The sequence below is a fragment of the Paramisgurnus dabryanus genome, chromosome 13 (genome assembly GCF_030506205.2).
Source record: "Paramisgurnus dabryanus chromosome 13, PD_genome_1.1, whole genome shotgun sequence".
Taxonomy (NCBI): domain Eukaryota; kingdom Metazoa; phylum Chordata; class Actinopteri; order Cypriniformes; family Cobitidae; genus Paramisgurnus; species Paramisgurnus dabryanus.
In genome coordinates, this window is record NC_133349.1 from 10,433,981 (window position 1) to 10,439,491 (window position 5,511).

The window sequence follows — 5,511 nt, forward strand, 5'->3', positions numbered from 1 at the left end:
ACTAACATTTTAAAAAAAAATACTGTCGGAAGGGACATAATTGACTGTGACACTCAAGATGGCTACCAGGTAAGCAGTTCTTATTTTTTCTCTCCAGATAAAAGTTTACATTTTGTTTGTCATAGTACCTTGACAACTTTTTAGTTCTCATTACCGAAACATGAGTTTGTAAATGCATATATTTACTGTAATATCATGTTGCAGTAATGATATTTTTGATAATGATAATCTAAAAAATTTTAATATTTCTATAGGAAATATTTTTAAATCCTCATAATAAATAATGGTTATAGTATGTTCAGACCTTAATTTTATATGTGCAAAAATAAAAGAAATTGGCATCAAGGGCTTTTTAAAAATTCTGATGCTGGACACCTTCTAAAACAGGATTTTGTGAGAATCACCCATCTATGTACATGTATATCTATGGTCTTAGCTGGTGCAAAACAGTGGAGGCAGGGACTAATTTGCATATTAATTTATATTTAAATATTTATTGATCCACATATACTAAAAAAGGCAAAAGTTTACTGTTACATTCAAGCTATTTTAAGGCATGAAAAATTTATCACAATAATTTTTTTACATATGCTGTTTTAATGTTTAGAGATGAGACAAGACTGGGCTCAGCTCGCTTTCCTTTGGCTAAATTTGCTTTTGCATTGGAGTTGGTTTAGTACCACTTAATTATAGACTTATTATGCGGCATTCACACCATAATTAATTAATTAATTAATTAATAATAAATTAGTTACATTTATATAGCGCTTTTCCAGTGCTCAAAGCGCTTTACATATGAATTGGGGAATCTCCTCAACCACCACCAATGTGCAGCATCCACCTGGATGATGCGACGGCAGCCATTTTGCGCCAGAACGCCCACCACACACCAGCTTATTAGTGGAGAGGAGACCGAGTGATATAGCCAATTAGTATGAGGGGATGATTAGTAGGCCAATGGGCAAGTTTGGCCAGGATGCCGGGGCACACCCCTACTCTTTTTCGAAGGACATCCTGGGATTTTTAATGACCACAGAGAGTCAGGACCTCGGTTTAACGTCTCATCTGAAGGACGGTGCTTTTTTTTGACAGTATAGTGTCCCCGTCACTATACTGGGGCATTAGGACCCACACAGACCACAGGGTGAGCATCCCCTGCTGGTCTCACTAACACCTCTACCAGCAGCAACCTGGTTTTCCCAGGTGGTCTCCCATCCAAGTACTAACCAGGCTCAGCCCTGCTTAGCTTCAGTGGGCAAGCTGTCTTGGGCTACAGGGTGATATGGCTGCTGGTACACCAGACGTGGAAGAGGCAACAAGCGCGAGTGATTTACATGTTAAGTCAATTCAAAGACACGAATAGGCAACCTGCGGCGCGGCAAGCACGAATGGCGCAGAACACGCGGATGGTGTGTTTCGTGTGAACTGAGCGTTGACGCGAGAAACACGTAAGTTAAAAAATCTGAACTTTGGCGGATATTCGCGCCGCGTTAACCAAACAGGAGCTTGCTCTACACTGTAAAAAGATTCCGTAGAAATTACAGTATTACTGGCAGCTGGATGCCAGTAACTTACTGTAAATTTAAATTTATGTTATTTACTGACAACAATTTGTTCAAAGTTAAATGACCATTAAACATTAACAAGTCTTTGTCTTACAGAATAAAAATATAAAAATACAGCCTCATGCAAAGCATTCTGGGAACCAAAAATCCTCATCAACCTTTTTCTGGGTTTTTCCTTCAGATTTTGTTTCCCAGAATGCTTTGCTTGAGGCTGTTATTTTAGTTTTATTCTGTAAAGATACAGACTTGCTAATGTTTAATTTTCATTTAACTTTGAACAAACTGCTGAAGGTAATTAACATAAATTTAAATCTACAGTAAGTTACTGGCATCCAGCTGCCAGTAATACTGTAAATTCTACGGAATCTTTTTACAGTGTAGTAGTGACATGATTACAGGGAGCAAGCGAAGTCGGCGAAGACCCTCCCATGAGGCGAATTTCCGCGTGAATGTTTCGAATGACTAGAATTTCACGCGTGTGAAGCGAGTAAACTCAAAATGTTCAAGCGTCCAACTACATCAGAATAGCGCGTTTTTGCCGCCTCTTCCGCGACTGGTGTGAATGTCACATTACAGTTGCAATGCCTCTAATGCTGTGACATCATCGTAAAGGTGCGATATAAATAGCAATGCAGCATGACAATCGAATGGTTTCTTGATTCTCGGCATGTGGATGTTTTTCACCTCTAAAAGGGAGTTTGGGAACTTGAACAACAAAGGACAGATGACGACATCAATTTGTATGCTCGGATCGGGTGTGCCTCATAAATCTTGAAAATGAAGCCGCTGGCTCTTTGATCGCCCCCCTGGTGGCTGGCTGCAGTACAAGTCATAAAACCTGCCCTCTCCATGCAAATGAATAGGACTCAGCTCTCAATAAAAAATTATTTACACTTCCAATAAAATTTTCCGAAAGATGGTTTTGGTCCTTTAATATAGTTGTTATCACGCTGATATATGTTCAATGGTGCATTTTTGTGATAAGATTCATTTTAGCTAGTAATTTGATGCTATTGAAATGGGCATGTCTTCATGATTGGCGTGGTTGAATTGGCCATGCAAGCATTTGGGCGGAAGTTTGATACCACGGCTCCGCCTCTGGCTCTACGGACGATTCCTTCTGCGCATGCCCTGGCTTCAAACTGACATTTTTATGTAACATGGCAGACATTTTTGGCTTCTATTCATTACAATAAAAGGAAGCGACGTCGCATCATCCATATATTTTTACAGTATGAGGCTCGGATTAGTTAACAAAGAAAATGAACCACAACAACAAGCGCAAATTGTGGTTGACCGTTTTTTCAAGTCACTAAATGTCTACATGGATGGATCTTGACTAGACAACATTGTGAATGATTTATACTGCATAAGGAAGTCTGTCTCTGAGAATAAAATCTTTAAAAACTAGAATTTAAATATGAGGTATGCGAAAATAACTATGAACTATGCCATGTTACAAACCACAAAGGAGAAATTATTGAGTACACACAATAAATACGATTCTATTATAATAATGAATGGTAAACAGATTAACTGCTCTGTCAACAATCATCGATCAGATGTTTGCCTCTCAGTAGATTTTGGTCATAGCCCTGCCAGAGGGAAAAACAAACAGTTAGATTACTGAACAAAACTTTTACTCTCTATCTTCCTTTTTCTTTTTCCTGTTGCACAGTGGTGAAGTAATTGACCATCGGAAAACCTTGGCTCTCCGAGTCAGAGGATAATATATCAGTCAATAACCCTGAAGAAACCATTAAAGGCAGAGAATGTTAGCCAATCTCAGGAAAAAGAACAAAGTTCAAGCCTCTGTTATCTCCTCTTTAGAATGATCAATAAATCAAATTAAAGTTTGGGGTGCGGGACTGCTAAATAAAGCCTAAAAGCCACCTAAAGCTACAGATCCCTGAAAATCCTGAAGCGTAGCTGTAAAACACATTGCTGTTTGTGTGTTTGTTTATCAGAGCTGAGAAAAATTCAGAATTTCATGACTAGGGCTTACACTGAAAAAAAATTATTCATTCAATTTACTCATTTTTTTTAAGTGGCTGCAATCAATTTATTTAAGCTATGTTTAAAAAATAGTAAATTAAAATACAACAAAAAAACTTTTGTTTAAATGTAGCTTAAATAAATTGATTCCAACCACTTACCTTAAAAAAATTGAGTAAATTGAATGAATATTTTTTTTCAGTGTATATTTAAATTAAATTGAAATGAAAAAGACAGAAATGGGAACGTATTGAATTAAAATTCAAAGAAATTTAACATAAAAGGGCATTCTGGGAAATTAAGCATTCTACAAATCTGGTCTACAGAAAAAGACATTTCTATTAGGGACTTTTTTTAACAGATTTTTATATGTTTTTGTCTGTCTGCAAGACTCTTTAAATCTTTTGGGTAAAGGCAAAGTTTTTCCTGAAAAAACTTAAAGGCGGGTGCATGATTTTTGAAAAACACTTTGGAAAAGGGAGTCAGGCTGAGTACCAAAACACACTTGTAGCCAATCAGCGTAAAGGGGCATGTCTACTTACCGACATCATTGCCTGGGTTGCGTATGTGGGGTGGGTCAAAAGAAGGTCCAGATTCTATTGGGGTAGGGGTGTGTTTGTTTAGGTGATTTCAAATGTCAACATTGGCTTTCAGAGATCATGCACCCCGCCTTTAAAGGAATACTTTTACTCACCTTCAAGCAATCAAAAATATATAGTTGCACCATCTTTCAGGGGAGCACATTTGGAGTTATTTTAGTAAATGTCCTCACTCTTCCAAAGCTAGTTATTATAGTTTATAAAGTTTAAAATATTTATATTTTTCTTACAATAATGCATTGATTACAAGCAAAAGACCTTTATTAACGCCTTGGAGCCGTGTGGATTACTTCTGTGAAGAATGAATGCACTTTTGTGAACTTCAAAGTCAGTAATTGTTCCCTAAAAGTTTTCTACCATTATAAGATTGCAAAAAATTGACATTTACTTAAACAACTCCAAATGTGTTCGTCTGAAAGATGATGGACATATGTATCATGTATCTCCAAAATGTTACAGTTATGCATTTGACAGACACTTCTATCCAAAGCAACTTACAGTGCATTATAAAGTATACATTTTATCATCATGTGTGTTTTCCCTGGGATCGAACCAACAGCCTTTTGCACTACTAACACACTTTGCACTGCTCTCTCAGTATTATCACATCAATTTTCACTAAATTCATTTTATTGCTCCATTTTTTTTTGCAAATATAGGAAGTGAATTAGACTTCAGATTTGTATTCAAGCAGTAGTCTTTACCCGTGTCTGTGTGTAAGTGCAGTTTTAAATTACAAGTATTGCAGAATTAGGCCTGGTTGTCACCCTCATAATTCATAACTGCACATGTACAACTCCATTAATATAGCAAGGACGCAAACGTTGACAAATAGCTCACCTGATTTAACACAGGTGTATAAACAGGTGCCCTGTCTGGAGCTGGCTGAGCTGACCGCCAAACATTTCCCCTTCTGCTTCCACGAGGTGTCTCATCATAAATTACTTATGACATCATATCCTGTGCACGCGGTGGCCCCATGCACGCAGAGTAACTTTCCTTGTTAAAGCCAAAGCAATGGACTCTAAATATTTCATTGCCCTTGAATTATTAAAAAAAGCAGAGTAATTGAAAGAATTCGAAGAAGGAAAACATTAAGAAAGAAACGCCTCACAACTTTTTCTTTGATGGTTTTCTGCGTTGAGCATCTGTAGGAGAGTAGGTTGTAGGTCATGGGAGAAGGCTGGCGAGTTGTATTATGGGAGGTGCGGTGTGACAACATTATGCACACTTGAGGTTTAACCGCACTCTTTCTTTCTCGCCCAAACGTGATTATCATGTTACGTCTTACCTAACCGCAAAACACAGACACGCACACCAGACACACTTGTTTCGTGTGGGATGTAATGGAG

General features: G+C 37.6%; 1 pseudogene; it reads right to left on the bottom strand.

The window, feature by feature from the left end:
- Positions 1-1,177: 1,177 nt before the first annotated feature.
- Positions 1,178-1,294, bottom strand: LOC135717762 (5S ribosomal RNA; annotated as a pseudogene).
- Between the last annotated feature and the right edge of the window lie 4,217 nt (positions 1,295-5,511).